General features: G+C 40.1%; 1 protein-coding gene across 3 annotated transcripts in view; it reads right to left on the bottom strand.

Annotated features, from left to right (window-relative positions):
• BCL11B (BCL11 transcription factor B) overlaps window positions 1-23,333 on the bottom strand; it is a 91,031-nt gene that overhangs the window by 3,794 nt on the left and 63,904 nt on the right. The window lies entirely within an intron of this gene.

Raw genomic sequence — 23,333 nt, 5'->3', positions numbered from 1 at the left:
CTGGCTGCTGCAGGAACGGCTGCTGCTGCAAAACCGCAGACACGGAGGACGCAGATCCTCCACCTGCCCGCCAGCCCCTCCGCCTGCCCAGTCCCAGCGCCCGGTGAACACCTACAGGCGCGAGGAGCACCCGGCCGGATGCGGCTCCCTTGCACACGCACGTGGGCAGCGGGGGGCAGTTTCCCCGCGCTGCCCCGSGGCCGGCTGGGCCGTTCCCGCGGTCGGCAGCTTCGGATCCCSGTTCCCGCGAGCCCGGCGCCCCGCCGCCGGCCAGAGCTGTGCCCGAGGCCGCCCGCCTTCCCCCCGACGGACGGGGCCTTGCGGGGCGCTGCCGAGGGGGAACGACCTCCCTTGCGCTGATTACCCTCCGACTGCTACTGGGGGGAAGAAACCCAGCTTTGGGAAGGGCACTCYGCTCGGGAAAAGAGACCGCGACCACTACCGACGCTGATGAAAGCCACGTACGAGCGCCGAAAGGACCCGATACCTTATCCCCTAAAACCGCCGCCGCACCGAGGCAGTTAGGGAGTTTTATGTCAGCTCTGCAGCCAAAGCAACAGCAAATACTCGCGTTACTACCTCAAATATTTAAATTCCTGTTTTCTTACGGAAATACGATGAAATGTCCAGCCCTTTAACTTTTCTTGCACAGCAACATGTRTAGTATAAAAAGTGACAGAAATCACTGAAGCAAACTAAAGTATATAACATACTCTGTCAAAAGCTTTTTTTAACAATATGTTTTACCTCAGCTCACCCTAGAATAGATTTTAATAAAGCCCCCTCTGAAGTGTGATCTAATAGCAAATGAAGTGCAGCATCTTACAAGGTCATATATCTTCAAATTAAAGAGTGCTCTGCACCCTTCACCTTCATTTTATCCACTCTAATTAATCGATTTATTACCCACAGCTGCTCAATTCTTTCATTTTTAAAGTCATAGCATGCATTTGGGTTTTTTTGTGTTGTTTTGTTTCTTTTTTAATTTAAAAGATAAAGTATGTGAGTGTGCATGTATTCTCCTTACTTGGTTCAAGAGCTGACAGAAGCAGGAAAACAGCTGTGTATCAGATAACGACAACAACAGCAACACGTTTACTTCAGAAAAGGCACATACATAAAAAGAAGAATTCCTGAGCAGGCTGAGGATCAAGGCCAATCTAAAACTGAAATGGCTGATTAAAAAAATTACCCTCAAAATGGCAGCTGGCTGGATGCTTGCTACTACATGTTATATGGAACTGAGATGTTTTGTTTTGTTTTGTTCTCCAAAACTTCACCTCCGTGAAATTCAAGTGACGAAAGTAAACCYCATCCTTTTCAGCCTTCTTTCAAACAGAGCAAATTAGTGCTATTACTGATATAAGATTTACAAGCTATCAGTCATACAACAGTCAAGTCTTGCTTTTCTTTTTGTTTAGCTTTTATGCCCCTAAACACTCCCCTTGAAGAGACCCCTACGTGGCAGCAAAATTGACTGTAGGCTACCTAACTTCTGTGCTCTGACTGCTTCCTGAATGTTAGTRTRTGTGTGTRTRTGTGTGTGYGYGCRYRTGTGTGTRTATATATRTGTRTATATATATATAATAACTTTCACAACCCTCAAAGACTCTCCCCAGACTCCCCTTTTAAAAAATAAAATAAAATAAAATAAAATGTTCATTTCCATATTATCACTTCATGGTTATCTTGCCTAGAAGTTGCCCTGAGCAGTGTAGATGCTCACTTTTAAGAACAGAACAATGTCAAAAAGTCTTTGAAGATCCACTCCGAACATTTTTATATTCAAAAACTTGCTAAATATTTTAAACATGCCCAGAAACAGCCATGTATTGCTCAAGAATGATCCTTATATTTAATAATGCAGTGCACCTACACTATAAAACTCTTTGTTATAAGGCTACTTTTGATATATAGCTATCTTAATCCCTCGCCACCTGCACTGAAGTCTGTCTAAATACCCACTTTATGACAACTAGCTATATAGGCTTTGCCATATGCAGTCTTTATCACTTTAGTATGTGCTTGACTTTGAGCATGTGAGTAATCAACATCAATGAAACTTAAGCATACGCTGAAGTGCTTTGTTGGATGCTGATGAAATTACTCATGCGCTTAGAGTTAAGCACAAGCTAAGACTTCATTAATGCCATTCAATGAATTGCACGTGGATTCAACCCTATAGTCTATAAACAGACATGATTTTAGGGACTGATGGCTCAAGTATATCTTCTTATCTTTACATTGGTTGGTAGCTTGGTAGGTATCTATCTATGCATGTACTGAGATGAGACATCAGGGCCACAAGCTCTGAGCAATGGATGGTGGCTTCAGTGTTGCACTAAATGCAAACAAGTACAGCCACATGAGCTCAGACCTGCAACAGATTTGTAGGGTTGGATCCTATTGAGATACAGGTTTATATCTAGAAAGTTTTGATTTTAAGTCTAGAAAGGGCCAAGCAATTAAAGAATGAGAGGACTGGGATAAACATCAAGGGTTCCTCTTTTCCAGTTCCTGACCCAAGGCAGGTCCATATCTATGTATCTGTTCGTACCTATGAAAGATGCTCAGTTATCCCGCTTCAAAGGCCACCCTAATTCATGGAGATTCTACAACCCCTTCCCAAAGTCCACATCACCGCTGTTCACCTTTACCATCATGAAATTTGTCCAAATGCCTAATCTAGATTTTTCTTGCTGCAATTTAAGACCGTAAAATTTTGTCCTATCTACATGGACATGAAGAACAAAGGAAAAAATCTAATCTAAGCTGACCATACAGCTTTCATCTAGTGCAAAGATTTGCACTCAACCAGCCCATGCCTTTTAAAGCCCCCTTCCTCCAACCTGATTTTGAAACTCCAAGTGAGAGGGAGTCCAATATTATCTTGGTAATCTGCGGCGATGGTTGACTACCTTTAGTATTAAAAAACTGTCTTATTTCCCGTTCAAATTGCTGAGTTCAACTGCCAGCCATTAGATCTTGTTATGTTTTTATCTGGTAGATTAAAAACCTCTCTAGTATATTCTCCCTAAGTAGGTAATTATAAACTATGAATTTACTGAACACTCTTGCCTTTTCTGCATATAATGACAAAAGATGGTCTTTTCCAGAAATATTAAAATGTGTTCCTTCCATTACTGCATGACAAATTATGTTCCGTTCAAAATGTCAAAGTAATAATGAGCTTTTTTCTGTTGCATGAATGGTACAAAACAAAGTTAAATTCAGATTCTGCCTGCCAAATTCTGTCCTTATGGAGGGCAGCAAACGAAGACACGTAGGTTTGCCCAGCCCAGAACAAGAGTAGCATGAGTGCATGGACATTCCCCCCCCTGCACCAGACTGCCTGAATTCCCTGACTTATCCATCTGTCCTCTGCAGTCTGACTTGTATCATTCAGTGATGCACAGATCTTCCTTGTCCAGTTGGTACATGACTTTCTATATACCATGAATACTGAGTGCCCTTGCCCTGAAGATAAATTTCCCTCCAAATATTCTGAATTATTCTGGATACTATCAAACAATAATCAGTGTGAGATAAGAACCGTTGAGAATTCATTATTTTCTGCTGGGCTATAGCGATATTCTGTACCTTACGAATCCTCCCCTCAGCATGCCTGAATAATTCCATTAGCTGTAACAGAGACTGAAGTCTCCCCTTTTTAATCACCTGCCCATAACCCCTGCCAGGACTCCAGTGGATACCAGGTCAGGTCCACAAAACTGCAGCCATTCTTTACCTCTAGCAATACTTTCTAGCTAATGTTTCTGGTTCCCTTTACAAAGTTACAACAGCAGCAATAAAAACGTTAAGGAATTTTAATGCTGCTTTACTGCACATTTAGAGGTTCAAGAAAGGTAGAAACTTGCAAGCTTTAAGGAAAAGACACCTTTTATTGTAGCACTCAGGAACAGACATGTATCAGGTTCCTACATCTTTCCACCAACATTACTCTCTTCTCCACCACTTGGTTTTTAATGAGCATTTAAATAATTACTCCTTCTTATTATGATGGTTACTCTAATAATACCAATAAAGGTAGCGTAGATGCTCCATAAAAAGCACACCTTTAATTGAATTATTATTAAATTAAAATGCCATAATTGAGAACACTAGTTTAACAAGTCTCCTTATAAGACTAGCCGACATTAAAGAGAAGGGCATTAAATRCCGAAAAGATTTAGTGTTTCATAGTGAAGAAAATGCATGGTTATATGGGGTTTGACAGGTCACTATGCAAAGACCAAATATTTTCCAGGTGTCTGCAGTGTGAACTATACACCAGCTTGATTTGGTATGCAAAATTTTCTGTAACATAGGTCCAAAATGAAGCCATTACATTTCTTCTGGAAGAGGTTTCATAAGCCATACTACCATTCAAACTATGCAAAGTAGGCAAGAACATTTACTTACATATTTTTATGATTGAATGCTACCATAACTAAACACTGACAGTATCAAATGCTTTACCCTCACTGCATTCCCTGGGATGTTTAAAAGGCTGCTATCTGCACTTACAGAGGGACTGACAGTCCTACTAAAAGAGAGACAGAAGTGTGAAGTAGGGTCTAAGCCTGAGTCAGATCATCACTGCCTGTCCAACACTCATCACCAGCCTTAAATTCCAAATGCAAGGGGACCATTTCTCTTTATATTTCTCTTCATTKTAATTTTGTGTTGACGGCAGCATGAGTTGAAGATGTAAAACCAGCTGAACTCTAACCATCCTCAGAACTAACATAGTGCATCCACCCCTGCACTGCCTCATCTGAAGAAATGGCTCTAGAGAGTCTCATAGCATTTCCTGCTGAGGGTGACAGGGACTATCACCTACAATTCATAAGGTAAGCATCAACTGGCAAAAAATGGTGTTTCATGACTTAGCAAGATGCCTGCAGTCTCACAACCTAAGTGCCTCCAATTCTCCACCCAAATAAAAAGCCACTCTCTCTTGTGAAGCTCAGCCAACCTGAAGGGCAGCCTCAAGAAGAGGAGTTGAAGGTTTAGCACTAGAACATAGGCAGGAGGGGCCACAGAGCCGGTCACAATCTGGAAAAGGGGAATCTCAGCATGACTTCAGTGAAAGGAAAGAATGCAACAGGGGAACAAAGATGAAAAGATTCTGAGAGGTGGATGAGAAAATAATGGTGGTRTCTGAAGAAAGGAAGAGAAGTAACYGGGAAGTACACTAAATCCTCTGTTTCAGTCCAAGTGGCCAGATTTTCTTTTTCTGCCTCRTCCCTTGAATAGACTCTCTGCTCCAGTGCAATCCTCAGAAAGAAAAAAAAATCACAACTTCATTCAATAGTCTTCTCTCATATGCTGCCTTCATGTTTTGCAGGTTTTTCCATCCTGTTTCTATTACTGAGACTGCAAATTCTCTGCAGAGATTATTTAAAAAGCTTTATGCCAAGAGAACCTACAAACCTCACAAGACCCTCTCATTCCCAGCATCGATTTTAATTAGCAATGAGAATATTCTTGAGAGCATTTTCCACCTGTTGAAAAAAAAAATCTAAAATAGCACTGGTTGGTGTCCATATTAAAATACACTGATATTTTTAATAGAGAGCCAAAGCCAACCGTCAAACTCTGTCTTTGGTGGATTAAAATCTGCCCCACTTTTGGGAGCCTATTCTGTTTACTAATGCAACTGTGCTTTCCATTGATTTCAGTGGTCAGGGCTATGTTGATCATATGTAGGCAGGACAGTATATTGTCTGTTTATCATTCCTGTAATAATGAATATTATCTTTTTATTGAATAAACTGTTTCATCATATGAGTTGAAAACCAAAATGATTAATTGCCAGTCACATAGCTGAGCAGCCAGGCTGTCATGCTGTGTATCTATAGCCACCCCTCTCTTAATTCCAAGAACAAAGAGCACCAAGCCTTGAAAGAATTAGAGGCATCAACCGTACAATCACACTCTTAGCAAAACTCTGATTTGAATTACCCTGCAATGAATCTGAACTATCTCCATTGACCAGCAGTGCAGACTTTGAATTCTTAGAGATTTAAGTTATACCTTAGTACAAAAAAAAAAAAAAAAAAAAAAAAAAAAAAAATCTTAACTAGGTATATATGTAACACACTGTGATTTTTTCAATAAATTTTCCCCCAAAAGCATTTTGTATGTCATCCATGGCACTTACACTTACAAAAGAATGAGATGGCTGCAGGAAGACTACAACCATGCAAAATGGAAATAGATGCTTCTTAAAGGACACAAACTTTGGCTGAAGATGCAGCTTCTGTTCAATAGTCCCATTTTCTGTAAGACTTAACGATACCTCAGAACTGTGCTGCCAGATTCATATAAATGAGTCGGATGCACAGTTCGGTTTAATTTATAGTGCATCACAAAATGGCAATAATATGTTTTTGAGTATAAAATATCAATAGTCATTTTAGGCAACTTCCTTCTGGATGGTGAATTTTTCATTCCTGAAAAGAGCTTGTGGTTTACTGGAAGTATACTACAGAAGTGTAGRAAGTGCTTTCACTCAGTGCAGAAAAAGAAAAAAAAAATGAATAGCAAAAATTGGAACTTTATAGGGATTCTGACCCAGAAACACAATCAAGATGGAAGATAAAAACATGTTTTTCCGTCTCCGAACACGTTCTTCTAATTGGTGTTAAACTCTAAAATACAAGGGCAATTTATAAAACAGAGAAAGGGAGGAGTGTAAAAAGTAAGGAGTGAACAGCAAAATCAATATTAAAAGATCGATAGTGAGTGAGTTAACTTTTAAATTAGCCCTTTGTGATACAAYAGTTTCAACTGTCTCCACCTTTAGCATCCAAACAGCTTTGTGCCTTTTAGTTAGTTCCCGTGAAGCTAAGACATCAGTTAGCAGATCGTAAGGATGCTTTACAAACCCACTGTATGAAACAGTGAAAACAGGGAAATTAAGTGTGCGCATATGTATGTGAGGAGGGAATTGTACCCATGAGTAAGATGAAAAGGCCATAGGAATATCCATGGCTGTTGGTTTTATATATAATACCCCATGTATAGCATTCGTGAAAAACCCTTGTACTGCTCAAGGACACTTTTAGGCCTTTTCTTTGCATAAGGTATTCAAATGCATTTGAAATAATGTCAGTCTTTTCTGCAGCATATGAAATATGCCAGCAGCTTCCCCTTAAATTGGTTTCCTATAAGTAGTTTTGTTTGAAAACTGGCAAGTGCTTTTTTTTTTTTTTTTCTTTTTTTTTTCTTTTTTTTCTTTTTTTTCCCACACAGACTTTTCTAAGGTTCCATTTTCTCATTTTACAAGCTGGAATTCTGAGTAATCTGAATAGGAACTTAAAGGAGGATACAAAAAGGAAATTGTCCATGTCATATAATGGAAAAGTAAAGAGTAAATTAGGAAACAATAAAAAAGCCAAAGGGTGAAAACAAATTTTCCCATTTTTTTTCCCCCCAGGAGTACTTCTGTCTGTTTTACTACAACCATTTCTTAAGGGCGTTAGGTGCCTATTCATAGTTAGTAAATGAAATAGCATTTTTGTTTTAATTCATTACTTCTTTAACAAATGCTAACTCCCATCTCTGCTTCTTTAAATCCACAAAATCTCCACGTTCAATCCTAAGAAGTATTATAAAGGCTGTAAATCTTGTTTTAATGGAATGTACATTTAGCTATGAGGAGATAATTGACGTTATGGAGAGCCTAGATGCTGAATTATATAGGTTATCTAATACAAAGGGGACTCATTACTGAAGCACTACAAACAAGTAGTAATATATGTATATTGTTCTGAGTGGCGTTATAGCAAAAGTGTTCAGGTCTGCAGGGATTTATAAAACACAAGAAAACAGCAGACATGCACTTGTAAATTTGTCTCATTTGTCTCTGAAGTTAAAGGTTATTCCCTTGATCTGAATTTGTAATAAAAACATGCTAGACTAAGGTTTGTAGAGAATGTTTGAATATGTAAATTGTGTATAATGATAGGCAATTATAGGGTAAAAACTGGACCTTATGAATGTTACAGAATTGCATGGAGCATCAAAGTATTTTCCTTCAGATGAAATATTTATCTTTTATGCATGTTATAAGCACTTTTTCAAAGGTATTCAGCAACCTATTTGAGTGAAGAGTTGACAAAAATCAAACCATTACAACAGACTAAGACTGTGGGCTTATGCACAGGAGAAGCCACAGCCTTTTACAAAATATACATAATAAATCTCTTGAACTAATGGTTCCGGAGATGGATCCTCAAGGACAAGTTCCACTGATTTTCACTCCCTTAGATGAAAGCTGGTCAGACGTTTCTGGATATTTTAAAGAAGATGTGGGGGTGGAAGTGTGGGGAGGGGGACTGCGGAGAATAACTAGGTAAGAATGTGAATCTCCTTGGACTGACTCAATGAAGCCCCATTTCCCCTCCAGTTAGYTGCCTGCTGTATTCAGGGAGAAAAAAACGGATACAGCATCCAGATAGAAAGGAGTAAAGCCGGGAGATGATACTGTAGTTTATGCTGCTGGAGATAAGGTTTTCTCCTTCTCTGAGCACGACAGTCTGTTCAGGTTAACCAACTGCAGTGTTAGAATAACTCCAGCCGACTTGTCACAGAGTACAAAAGTCATCAGCAACTGAATGTTCTTTTCTGCACCGCAATTAAGACGAATCAATACGACGTGCCACAAATGGTATTTTACTCTCAATAAGAACTCGGGCTGAGTTTATTCAGAATATTTTAGCGCTTCCCCAGGGGATTTTGGTCCGACGCAGATGGCAAATAAAGTACTCAGCCTAGGGCTAGAGCACATTATGCTAATTCTAATGTCAGATGTACTTTAATATACAGCTCTATTTAATCACCCCATTATTTCACATTTCCATATGAAAAACCTGCGGCACTTCTGCAGAGCTTTCACTCTGCGACAATGCCAGCTTCCTTCAACTAGCTCACTGCGAAGCAGAAAAGAAGACTGGTCATTCTCGCCAGTCAAAATGTTACAGTTTCAAAGTTTCAGTATTCCTGAATTTAAAGCGGGTCTTCCAGTGCAATTAGCAGATCGTTCTGCTAGAATGCTGATATATCCAAAATGCTAAGGAGGTGTGATTTAAAAAAATAAAAATAGCAGCCCTCCCTCCCTCCGCACCTCACCCGCTTGCACACGCAGACTCACRCAGGCACGCATCTCGAATCCCTTTGCAAAATAGCAATAATAAAAATAATAAAAGCATTGCCGTAGTGCAATTCAACCAATATTCTCCAGACTCGTCACCAAAACACTAACATTGCCGGCTGCATGGCTTCCGTTACTTAGAACAGACATGGCTGGCACAGCTGACAACCTACAGATGTCTCTGAATAAAACCTTCCTTGTGTATCAATAATTTTTGCCTGTAACAGACTACACCTCGAATTAGATTTACAAGATGCACACTTTCAGCATGAGCCGCTCTTCAAACTCTCTGCAAATTTATCTTGATGCAACACAGAACTTGAACTTATGGTCTTAAAGGCAAAATGATTCAAAATTTGGATTTACATTGAAAAGAATGAAGAAAAAACCTACACTAAGGAGGATTTTTTTTCCCCAAAGCTATGTAGGTTCTAGATGTGCAGACAAGAAAATTGAAGCAATCCTTGGAGCACCTCTCTTTAGCATCCAGGCTTTACCTTTGAGAGTAATTCTATGAGAAACTCTTAATTCAGCTTTTGTGCAAGGTCACAAGYGAAATGAGTTTCATGGTCTCAGCGAAATCTTCCTCCAGTTTGGCGTAACTGGGGCTCCATGACAACTAGTACTGCACATCAGGGGAGCCAGGTCAGGACTGGATTATACTGAGATGCTGTTAGAGGAATGCACGAAGCTTAAATCAATCGGTTTTCTAATCATTGCATTAAACCTACACCATATTTCGCAAAAAAGACCTATTTAGGAAAAGACCTATTTTTTTCTCCTTCAAGCACCCAGTCTGCATCCTTTAAAAATTGTTCAGTAATGCATGCAGAAGCCAGCACCTGGGGCCAGACCTCACCTGGTTTCACTGTTATGCGTCAACATTTAAAGATACAGAATTCTGCTGTTGTGCCTTGACATGGCATATGTCACAAACTCCATGTCCTAATTTGAACATAGCTGATGATATCCATCACATTCAAGGCAGAAATGCTTCCCCTTTCAAGCTTTACTGATATATGTGTATGTACGTATGTATCTATCTATCTATCTGTATACACACATATATATGTGTGTGTGTGTGTGTGTGTGTGTGTGTGTGTGTGTGTATAAATACATAAAGTGATTTGCTCCGGAAAGATGGTTATGCATATAGCAATATGCTCAAATGAAAAAGGGAGCTGAGAGATATGGATGGATTCTCCTTCCTCAACTATTGCAACTAGTTCTTCAAATATAGAGCTTGATCTTGGGGAAATCTGATACTACAGTTTYACCCTAATGGAAGTCTTGCCTGCATGGGAAATATGGCACAAATTAATTTAGTAAATTAGGACAGTTTTAAGATTTGTTAAGTATCGAATATCTCATCCTGCATATGAATAGTTAAATTCAAAAGAGTAATGCAAAATGAATGTTTAATACCCTAACTTAAAGCCCAAAGTTAATGTGAATCTTTCCACTCACTTCAACGGACTCTCGATGAGGGTCTTACTCCACACTGGGATTTGTTAGTCTCCAGACACTGTCTTCAGCAAATCTGGTTTGTGGTGGTGCAATTAAGAGAACAAAACTGAGCTCAGAGCAGCTATAAGCCTAAAGAAGTCAGTTGTAAATATATTAGAGGAATAMATGGAGACGTACCTACTCAAGTATCTTTTGTATCTTTTGTTAAATGAACTACAGCAGTTGAAATACGAGAAACGCATAAGCTGAAATGAATCCTTGACAATTCTGTTGCTTTTTGTTATGTTGATACTATGTTGTTTTTAGGAAGTAAAAAAATAGACTAATAATGTTCTGTAGGTCTTTTTCTTTTGCTCAGTTTGAATAAAGTGATTGCATTCTTAAGCTCTGTTATTAAGACTTCTTTGCAAACATTGTAGCTGAGACTAACAGAACGATTTTTAATAACATATTTATTCTTGGCAATAAACAAATTTGTGGAATCTCAGTCAATTTCCATCATTATGGAATTTTTTTGAATGCCAGAATGTGTCTGCAGACACATCTTACACTAAAAGGTTCCTACAAGACTCCAAGTCCTGTAAAGGAAAATCCCAGACTGGGTGAACAAAGAGTCAAAATGAGCAGAAACATTAAAAATCTAAATGTGGCAAGGGAGAATAAAGCTGTAAAATACTTCAGATGACGAAAGGAAACATCAGTTACAGAAGCAGGGATCTTGTGGGTTGCTCTAGATTAAATAGTTAAAATGCAATCCATGACTACGAAGAAGTTGCAAAAGATGAATATACAATCATTCTTCCTTAAGTTCAAAGATAAAATACGATTTTTGCTCCTTAAATAGGCGGTGTTTTATGCCACTATTACACTGCAGAAAATAATGCCAACGTGGATTAGAAGAAGAACCTAAAAACTTCATATTTTATTTCTACACAATCCAGATTGATCACCTAAGAGAAGCGTAATTAAACAATGCTAAGCATCCCAACCCCTTTGAGAATGTGCTGCCTAGAAATATTTTTAGAACAATCACTGTAGTAATTCTTCTTAGTTGTAGAAACACTCCAAATCAGAAAGTCAATTTTTCCTCTATTTGCAGAAGTGTGCTGGTTTTCACTGGAAAGGCGCCTGTGTTTTGTTTGGCTGCTGTTCATATACTGCCTTGGCAGGATTTCCTTGGATTGCTTACAGTGAACATTGCTCTTGCATACAGTAGCACTCCCATTTTAACCGTCCCAGCCACACGTTTTCTAATAACACACGGAGAGCTGCAAAATCCCTATAAGCACAGTGCTTTAGAGCAGCAACAGAAGGGGGTGGGGGCAGTGGGGGGGGGCTCTGCCCGTTCAAATTTATAGCTGCAAACGCAGGATAGTCCTTTTAAAAACAACCAATGTGAATTGTGTTTAAGGAGCAGCTTTCCAGGAAAAGAAAAAAAAAACAACTTGGAAAGGAGGGCCTGATTCAGCTGATTCACTGAATCTAATCTGCACTGAGGAGGCTCTGAATGTCACTGAGTTGGGTCCTAAGCACCATTTATTTTCTTTTTTTCTTTTCTTTCCCTCCTTCTAGAAGTGCAGAGAACTTCATAACTGCTGGTGTCACCTCGCGTGCCGGAGACCCAGCACCTGATCCTGTGTTCCCTGGGCAGCCGCGTCTCCCGCCCCGTCAGGGGAAGACAGCGGCATCGGAAACACAGAACTCAACTGTTGGAGTCAAACGGGCAGGCGACATAAAAGMGAAGGACATCTATCTCGCCGAAACAGTCTCGGGAACAACACAGCATTTCTACCTACGGCTGAGAGAGAAAAAGCCAGTAACAAAACCGTTATTCAGCTCCGTGCCCTCTGCAAAATAGCACTGACTTGTCAGTGGACAGCTGCAGCTCAGCCCCCCTCCAAGCCCATCCAACTTGCTGCGGTCGCCACCCTGCTTTTGGAGACCGGCAGCAATTTGCATCTCCATGCATCTCATTTCTCGTTAAGTAAGTTGATTAATTTGGGCGAGGGAAGTTGTCATTCAAAAGAAGGCATTTCCACGAGCATTATTTCTGCCTTTCCAAATTCCACGAGCTCCCCCCTGCTGGTAGGGCCCCCACTTCACACCTCTCTTTCTCCCTGCCCCTTTCTCTCCCCCCCCACCCCAACTTTCGCTCTCGCTCTTTCTCCCTGTTGTTTACAAAGGTTTCATTATGTTTTCAACTAATCAAAAAGGCCTACTAATACACAATTAACATGTGACTATATAAAAAAAAAAAGCTTCCAGAAGAAGGAAAAGTAATTAAGCAGAGAATGCTTTTCAGTAAGTGCTCGCTTTAACCCATCGTCAGAGAACAGAGTCTAGGTTAGTCCACAATGGATGGAACAGATGCCAAGGGCGAAATGTTAAAAGCAAATAAAAAAGGACATTATTTTCTTTTAGAATAATAACTATCAACGGCACAAAAACGAACATCAGACTGCAGTTGTTTTTATCTGACCTCCTCCTCTTTCCTCCACTTTTGTAAAGTGCCTTTTCTGTGTTTCATTAAATTAAATACAAAAAATACATATATAAAGGTATCATTTGTTGCATCTTTGCTTCCAAGGTGACAGGAAAAYGAATTCTCAGGATCACCAACAAAATGGCACAATTCTGGGCTACTAAAAGGATTTTACTTTAAAAGATTTTTAGGCCTAAACTTACACATCTTCCCACAAAGAAAGCTCCTAGAAAAGTCAACAGGAATTTTATCTAAGCAATGGCAAGGGGGGGTTAAACCCTCTGCAACTTGTGCTGTGTTACCTCAACACAGAGGAGACAGTTTAAAAGGTTGCAGTGTTTGTAGTGTTTCAGTTATTAACTTTTATCCAGTTATTAGCTTTTTATCTGCTGACACTGTCCTCAGCCTCAGAGCTGCCACACAGCTTGGCAGCCCCCCTACCTAYCTATCTATCTATCTATCTATATGATATATATATGGTAAACCAAAATGGTATCTAAATAGATTCAGGCTTTTTTCTATCCAAGGATTGTCAAAATACATTCAAATGTGACCCATGTTCTTGATGCATTCAGCCAACCTCCACAGCAAAAATGTTTCCCTTTGGAAAAATATAAATTCCTCTAGATGTTTGTCCTTGGAGTGGAGCATTTGGGATATTTTTTATTTCTGTATTCCCCCATCTCTGAATGAATTCTAAAATAAACAGACACTTAGCGGTGTGTTTTGAAAACCAAATTCTGCATGGAGCTCTGTGTTTGCAGGAAAACACTAAGCACCACTTTGGTGCCACTGAAAGCAAGGGGGAGCAGAGGGGCATTCGTAAAAATGGGCCCTCCAAAGACACAAAGGAACACATGCAGTAACAGCTCCTTTTTCTTAAATCACACCCCCCCCCGTGAATTTATATTCCAAACTATGTATCACATGCAGAATATTTTTTACTACCCAAAATCCCATTAGTTTCATTGGCACTTTAGGTAATAAGATTTGCATGGTAAAAATTCCATTTCTATTAGATTGGGTCCATAGGACTCACCAGCCTGATATAATTGTCAGAGGAAAGGGAGGATCTGTGGGTTTTTTACAATATGAGGATTTGTCCACACAGAATTTGGCACCAGTTTAATCAAAAGGACTCACTTTAACCAGTACAAACACCAGCGTAGCCTCTATTTCTGTTAGCTTAAAACTGGCTATATCAGGAAATTTCTCATTGCAAATTTATACAGGTATGCTAAAACAGGTCAGCTAAACTGAAGTGATCATCAACACAAATCTGTACCCATAAGTATTCTCGATTATCAGTCTGAAAGACCCCTTTAGATATAAGATGACATTCAGGCCAGATCTAAACATTGCCTTCACTTCTGCATGCAAAGCCTGTAAGGGATAGGACAGTACTTTACACTGAATCCTCATGTTCTCCACAAGGACAGAGTGAAATCAGTGAGACTCAATGAGCCAGATCCTGCACTCGTGCGCATGAGAGCATAAAAGCAGTGGGTCAGGCCCATACAGCTCAGAACCCTGTTTTCAACTACGACCACTAGCAGAAGCTTGGAGAAAGAGCCTCTTTCAGTCTTCCTGATCTAGATGTCCCAGCAGTCAATGTTTTAGGGTCTTTCAAAGCCTTTCTTTGATCCAGACCAGATAAGCATTTTTTTTAACCATACACAGACCTATCTCCCTGAATTTGCCTAAACCTGTCCTGTACCCCTGTTACTTTTAGCCTCTGCAACATCCTGCAGCAATGAGTTCCACCCTTTAATTATGTGCATGTGAAAAACTACTTCCATTTGCTTTTAATCTACTGCCTGACTCACGTGGCAATCAACGGGAACAGTTGCCCCGCTAAGTGCAACCTGAGTGAGTCATGGCAGCAGACCATTGCAGAATACTACTATAACAATATGGGCAACAAAATCAGACTCTCTACTTTTACTTGATTCTTACTTCAGCCAAATCCTTACTGATTCCATGAGACCATCTTCTAAATAGAAGCTTCTGGAAAACTTCATGATTGGGCCATCAGAAATGGAAACTCCTTCCCAAGCTAGTCTTCCTTTAGGCCATTTGGTCTTTGATTTTTGATCTACTACATAACTTCTTGTTCTGTTCCTAAACTAGGTTTAAATGGTTTAATGGCTTAAATGTCTCCAGCCAAGGAGATTTATTCATCAAATATGAGAACTTTGCAGAAATAATTCTGAAGCTTGACATTTTTCCACCAGTACCTCTTAAGAATACTCCACAACCTGAAAATCACTCATGGTCTCAAAGTTTTTCCTGATGCTCATTTCACACTTAGCTCAGTTTACCTATGATTCATGGCTGTAGCTCTCATTTTAGAAATGCACAAGTGTTGTACTTAGCATCAAGCAGATACTGAAGTCCCATTGACTCCACACACTTCCTGGCCTAACTCCAAACTTTCTTGAAATGCAGAATTGGAGGTGGAGGGTGAGGATGCTCATGCAACTGAACCACCCCCAGTGTTTCTGGAAGGCTTGCATCACGTTTCCGGGTACCTTCTCCTTACTTACTTGCTCATGCATTTTTAGTTCTTTTCATCATTCCCTATGAAATGATCCCTCCAGTGTTTTAATCACTTTTGCTGTTCTCTGAATTACCTCTAATTTGACAACACCCTCCAATTAGCAAGGTGCACTGAAATATACACACTTTGGGGTCATTATTCTGTGTAAAAATAATTTTCTATTTAAAGTCCTGCTATGGATCAGATTCTGATTTCAAGAATACTCAAGAATGGTATAACTTAGGGCTGAATTTGGCCCATGTACATAACTAAGGCTGTCTGAAGCACGCAAATTCAGAAGTAAGGGTATTTTCCACAACTCAGTGTCATTGTCTCTGCATCAAGCAGCGTTCCCTTCCCTAAGACCCCTGAAACAGGCAGGCAGAGCTGAGTGACAGAGGGATTAATTGACAACCTTCCGTCTGGACTGTCGTGCCTTTATCAATCTCAGGCAGATGCTTAACTCTATTGAGAGGTTATTTTCTAACCAAGACATCATGGCCCACCAGATTTACAAAAAATACAATTCAGGGATATGGGATGCAGAGCATCAAGAAGGGCCCAGAACATGCATAGAGCACAGAGAAATCAGGCTGACGCATAGCTAAGTTTGTAGGCAGAAACCAAATAAGCATCCTGGACCGTCTGACAGGGGACAGATAGCAAGGATGCCAAGAATTGTTTGGGGGACTCCACTGGGGTTTAACAAGAAGTAATGGGATTTAATTAGGCCAGTGACAGCATAGGCCAGTTATCAGCAAAATGTTTCCTARTCGTGCAGCCCACAAATCCTTAAGAGAAGTCCCAACCCAGTGTTGCCACAGAAAGAGGAGAAGTGTTTCAGGATGTGTGACAGAAATCAACATCGTAGCGCCAGCGACTGGGCAGCATTATGTAATAGATATTTCTACTTTTTAAATACAGGGGATCCTCAGTGCACTCTATAAATGAATGTTATCAGTATCAGTCACTAAGAGCTCAGGTCAAAACTGTTAATAGCTCAACAGTCATGCAAGCTGCACATCTCTTTCCCAACACCTACCTTTGGATTTATTATTAGGATATATCAGATCTTTGGTATTTTTAAATCAAGCTGATTCACATACTTTAATGTTCAGTAGAAAATTAAAAATATATCCAATAAGGTATTTTTCCTAACTTATTAGGAAATACGTATGATATATATTTATATATTACATATTATCATCTTTTTAGACCTAATGTGCTTTCTCAGACAAGATGACCTGTTACTCAGATTAATAGATTCGATTTCCTATCTATAAGCAYAAGGCATTTTTACCTAAGCTTGGTCATACATGTCTATTCCTAAAAGATGTTTATTGGGTTTTGCTGGGAAGGGGGGTTAGAAGGGAAGGAAGGCTTAACAATTGAATCAATATTTATCCCTCTTTTGAGATGGATGAGTGATAAATCTACTCTGTTGAGTGGATAAATCTGGTGTACACTCTTTGTCTACTGACCTTGGCAATAGGGACTCTGCTCTACAGACCCATCAAAGCCAACAAATACACTCCCAACTAACTGTAAATGCTAGGTACAGGATATGCAGAGAGGTCATAACTGTTTTGGTGCATAATGTGAACTTTCATGATGATAAAATGAGCAACACTACCCATTTCCCAAGAGGTGAGAGAACTGAACATCATTTAATAAACTGATTTTTGAGTTAGATTCCAAAATGCTAATTTCTAAAGCCACCTCCTTCACCTCAGAAGATCCCCTACATTTAGTGGCCTTCAATTCTTCCGAGTCTAAATGCACACACAATTTTTATGATTGCACTCTTATATTTGAAAAAAGAAATTGGAGTAATGTATAAACCTTGCCTTCCTGAAAACTAAAATGGGACAGAGGCATAAAAGCTCCCCTAATTCTCTAGCCCTCAAAGTAAGGGACTTGCATCTTTTTATTGTTCARATCAAAGAGTACTTAAATCAAAGTGGTCACTCTTGCTTCAGACTCTAGGCCTGACCTTCCTTCGAGATTCTGAGTGTTTTATCACATCTCCTTCATGGTGTRAGGTGCTCTGAAACCACAAAGCACCAACCAGTAAAGGTGAAGGTGGGAGCTGTATTTTCACATGGCTCCGTCCTGTCAATTCCCGCACTCCCCTCCACTTGGTTCCACCTAGTTGTTTGTGTCAGGATTTGGAGACAGGGGTTGACTGAAAGCAATCAAAGTTCCTCTGTGCCAGTCTCCACATCCCTTGCAGCCTTGGCCAGTTCATTACAGATGGAAGGCCTTGGCCATGGGATGCAAAACTGCAGCACAACAGAGGAGAGCTGGGAAGTGGCATGGAGACTGTGAAAGGTGACCTGAGGTGCTGCCTGCGACACAGCAATCATACAGGGATTAGGGAATCCCARTGGCATTCCAGGTGAGATCTGAAAGCTGCCCACAGCTTTCAAAAGGACAGTGAATCTCCATTGAACGTAAAGGGAATTAGAAATCCAAATGCCTCCCAGAATCACCAGCTTCTGGGCTSTTTAAATGCACACAGTAGTTTCAAATCTAAGTCTACAATAAATACACTCTATTTGGGTTTCCTATCTTTTCCTAACTAATTACAAAGTAAAATGTCTTTCCCTCTTTTGCCAGCTACCCCTTTGTTTCAYCTATTATCAAGCTCTCCTCTGGTGGCTTCTGTTTAATTTTCCAGTGCTGAAGTCAGAAGCTAAGCATACCAAATTTTGTCCTACTGTAAACCTACTAGAGGCTTTTACCAGAGATAAATGGAGCCCTGTAGACACAATAGGGTGCATAAGGAGAGATCTGATTTCATTACTATAAGGATACAGACAATGCAGTTATGTGGTGATTATTATATAACCTACACCTCTATAACRGACAAACTGGAGTCAAACTTGTGCACTTAAGTAATAAAAGGTTTATAAAAGGACCTCTTCTGTTAATGTAAATAGTGTCTTCTCTGTTTCTTTAAGATCCATCTATTGTACGGTGCACTGAGCTAACTAGCAATCTTCAGTTGCCACCTCGCGTGTCTGCATTGCATAGAACAATTTCTCCTAGATAAAATATCTTGAGAGAAGCAGGAAAACAATTAAAACTAGAAGGTAATAAATGATGAAGAAGCCTATGAACAGCATGCTGGCCCTCTTCCCAGTCTTCATTCGTGCATCAAAAAATCCCATAGCTCTGAATCTTTGAGAGGGCAGCTGGGCAGTAGGGATGTCCACAGTAATACAAATGGGAATTAGATATGATCGAATGTGCTCATTGCATTTTTAACAGCACATGTAATCTTCTCCCCCTTCCCTTCATTTCCCCCACCTCTCACCCTACTACCAGAATAAATGACAAATGATCCCGTAACCAAGCAACCAGACAACTGAAGAGTTTCAAAGTTCCACTACATGACAAAACTAGCTACGATCATTTGGGTGATCAGGCTCTGGCTGAAGAGGTCAAACCTCTGAGTTAAATACCGTTGCTCTTTCAGTCAGTTGTTTTGTCCTGACAAGGGTTTGCAGGGCAAGGTGGAGGTAGAATTTTCTTCTCTGAGCTTAAAGCTCTGTCTACTAATTCTCCTGTTCCCTGACCTTCTGCTGTTCCCTGACCTGACCATACAAGAGGATGACAAGTGCAGGTGAAATTAAGATGTGTCTACTTGATGGTCACTTGCATGGCATCAGTGGAGTCATCTCTGTTGATGCAACCATGGTGATACAATACCCCAATGAGATTTCATCACCAACTAGTGAACGCTCATAGAGTGTCCACTGGTAGTACAGAACATCCAGCACAGTTTAATCCACAACCACTGTTCTATTTCTTTGCATAATGCAGTAACATTACTTATAAGAATTAAGTCACTGCAAACATTTTAAAATATCTAAATCTTTTTCATGAGCCTATTCTAACTGCAATAGCACATTCCACAGGGGCATGGATTGTGAGATAATTGATTTTGATGCCATCACGTGTGCCCTTGCMTTAGACTCAGGACACATAACTCACGTAGAGGTCAATTTTCTCATAGCAGAGTCCCCTGTGGCAGGGTCTACAGCTTAAAGAGATCCTATGCCAGAAAAAGTATATGATTATCACAAGCTGGCACTGGTTCCCAAACAAAAAATTAATGGTAAATTAGGTTTATTACCTATGTACACTATGTTTATATACCTATACACCTATATACACGCGTGCGCATGTTTGTGGTTAGGTAATAACGTGTGTGCGTGTGCATATAATGTATCTGCATAAAATCTATACTGAATCTATAAGGAGTATGTTGAAGGTATGTCTGTACAGATAYATATGTAACTCTCACCAGTACAATATCTTTGATCTGTATGTAGAAAAAYGTACAGGAAGTATTTTTAACTCTTGCATCACAGACAGCAGAGATAGGCTGACAAACAGATCCTTACTACAGACATTCAGTTCTACCCATTTGAATCAACAAGGGAAATAAATGTCTTGCAAAGGAATGCAGCCCAGAATCCGTTAATTTTTTAAAAGCCTGAGCTATTTTAAGCCTTCTCAAATCCTTGAGTATCCTGGCAATACTGAGTCAGTATTCACATATTATCCATAATGGTTAACTTGCCGCCACAGATGAAAACTGTTAGTAATAAAACTTGACCCTATTAAGTTTGCCCAAGATTAAGTTTTCCGGCTGATCACTGAATGCGGGTGGTCAGACATGCATTTATACATCTCTATTTAACCACAGGGACCCATAAGAATGTGGTATTACTCTAAAGAGAACTAGTCATAGGTAACTAAACCCCCTACAAAAGACTTGGCAAAGCACCCTGAGATCATGCTGCCAAATTCCAAAGAAGAGTGAATGCTTTCCAATCCTCAGAAAGTGTTCAGGTTATACTCTTGATGAGGCAGAGTTAAATCTAGCACCAGGTAGAGAAAATTTGTTCTAAACACTGGAGTTCTTAGCAGCCAACATTCTAGGCTATGCAATGAGAGGCAGCTTACACGCAAAGGGACAGAGTAGGAAAAGCAGTCAACTGGAAAATATCACATTCCCTTTATCAGCCCAGCTACTTGGTGCCCCTCCATAGGAACATTCCCTCATTCTCAGTTTTTAAGTTACATCCAATTTCTGACCCCAAGTGAATGTTGAAAGTATTCATACTGTGTGACCTTACCACTTACACCTCCATCAGTTTTTGACCACCTTAAACCCACAGAATTTAACCTCAGCATGAGACCCACCATTCAGCTGCCAAGCTTCAGGTCTATGTCAGCCACAGGGAGATATCTGCCTGTGGGACCAAGATGTGCCTCAAAGTGAAGACAGTGAAAGGAATGAGGAAAACTATGTTGGGAATGTGCATCACTGGAATTCTTTAAAGCTAAATGAAATCTGTATTCCATTTCAGTGTCAGACTTAAAATCAGAGAGCTTCAAGTAAGAAAACACACTTTGGGAAGCTAACAGGTTAGTACAGCTGGAATTTTTCATCACTGCYGCCTAGTACAAGTTTTTTGGCCACTTTTAAGTAGAGAAAAGATTTTGAGCAAAGATCACCTCCAGCATGCAGAGCTTTGGACCAGGAACTATTAGGGTATGTGATTTTAATTAATAAAATCACCTTTTTCATTCATCTTAGAATTACTGTGGCCATGGATAGTGCAGATATGCTGGATGGATTTCAGACACTTACCAGCTCTTCCAAGAGTAACCCTCCTCACTGCATTGCAYTCATTGAATTGACATTTCATTGCATCAGGCAATAATTAACAAAAACAAAAAGACAAAAATAAAACAAAACAAAACAAAAACCCTCAAAACCAAAAAAGCCCTCTGGATCTTGTGAACTATGGGATTGCAGGAAGCCAGTCCCTGTATATTCTGGCAGGTTTAATAATACTGGTAAGAAAACAAGAGTGATAAAAAGAACGACCAGTGTGTTCAAGAACAATGAACAGAGTATCAATCACAGCACAACTGTGATGGCAAAACTGTGCTCATTCTCCTCCTTGCAGTGTCGCTAACCCTGACCTATTTGTGTAGCAAAGGGGCAGATTTAATGAAACAACACGATCAGAAGGGTTGCCATGGTAGGATACCCAGTGGATTACGCTATGCAGCAAGCAGGCAAGAGTAAAGGGCTGCAGTAGGCTCCCGCCTCCTCATGGGGCGCAGAATCCCTCCCATCCTCTCCAGCTCCCTAGAGAGACAGAAGTCCCCAACCAGTGCTTGCAAGAGGCACAGCCACGAGTCCACCCACTCTTGTTCTCTCCATCCATTCTCTTCTGCAGAAATCCTTGTGATGCAGTTTGTACTCTCCAAAGACACATTAGTATTGGAAATGCTAACGTGCTGAAGGAGGAGAGAAATGGAGGATACCCTGCTGCTCTGCATGGTGTCCTTGGGAGAGGCCTCCCTCTAGCCTCACAAAAACAATTTGGAGGCCTCCATGGATGCTGACTTTGCTCCACAAAAACAGCTCACTGATAATGAGGAAGACCTACTCACAAAACGCACTGCCACTTGACAGGAGCTAGGGTGACAGGATTTGGGCCAAGAGGAATTGCTTGGCAGGTGTTACTTGAAACTTTCACTAGCTCAGATTTTGTCCCAAACTATGCCCCCCTAATTTTGCATATAAGCAACTGGCTTGTCCTATGTTTACTGTTACAGTTCCTGCTTGATTTACAAACTGCTCCGTCTCCCTGAGTGTGCCACACAGCTCTGCATGCTGCATACTGAACACCACGAGCCCATCAATTTAGCATGGCACAAATTCTCACAGTGGAATGATGTTTCGCACTGGGCTATTGTCCACAAACCATTCTTTGTCGAAAAACAAACAAAAGGAGAACGTTGGATATACTTTTACATGATACTTTCCTGGTTCCTGAAAATGTGAGATAATGAATAAAAATGTTCATTACAGAATTATTCACTTTTCTCCATGATTCACGTCCCAGTAATTACCGTGACCAGCCTAATAAAAACTGCTACAAAACGAAGGTCAACTAGCAGTTAGAAGTGTTCATTTTCATTTCAATGTATTCATCTCTGGCTCCTAATGGCCTCATTTTCTCCTATGCTCTTTAATAAATACCACTGAATTACAGGTTAAATAGCTAAATTAAATTATTGCAATTACAGCGTGTGGAGCACTGAAACTGGTTTACCTTTCCCAGTTCAATTAGAGGGGAAGTTTCAACAGCCAGAGACTCCTGATTGCTGTCAATATTCTGAATCACTAGGAATCTACGCTAAAGGCCAGGTTATCTGGTTACAGACTGGGTCATTTCTACACCCCTCTTCCCTCCTGTGTAAAGAGGAATGACTTGAGCGTGCTCAGCTGAAACGGAGGCGGACAATCAAAGTGTTTTTTGGGGAAGCAGCCAGAACGTACAATTGATTCTTTTTGACTGAAAAGAAGGAAGCCTTGAAGTGACTCAGGCTGAGGGTGAGCATAGGAAATGACAATTTTCTTCCTCTAAAGGAAAAGCACGTACATTTTAATAAATATGAATGCTTAACCTGCCATCGGCCCACAATTATTTTACATGGACAAATTAAAGATGTTCTTCATTATTTAAATATATTCCAGCATTTGTTGATGTTGCCCCTTCCACAGGCTTAATTATTTAACATCCCTTTATAAGAATGAATATCTTAATAATAAGGACTGTTGGAATAGAAATTAAAAAAAAAAAAAAAAA

Source organism: Rhea americana, unplaced genomic scaffold, assembly GCF_003343005.1.
Source record: "Rhea americana isolate MKP2758 unplaced genomic scaffold, rheAme1 scaffold_5, whole genome shotgun sequence".
Taxonomy (NCBI): domain Eukaryota; kingdom Metazoa; phylum Chordata; class Aves; order Rheiformes; family Rheidae; genus Rhea; species Rhea americana.
This window is presented reverse-complemented; position numbering and strand designations above follow the sequence as displayed.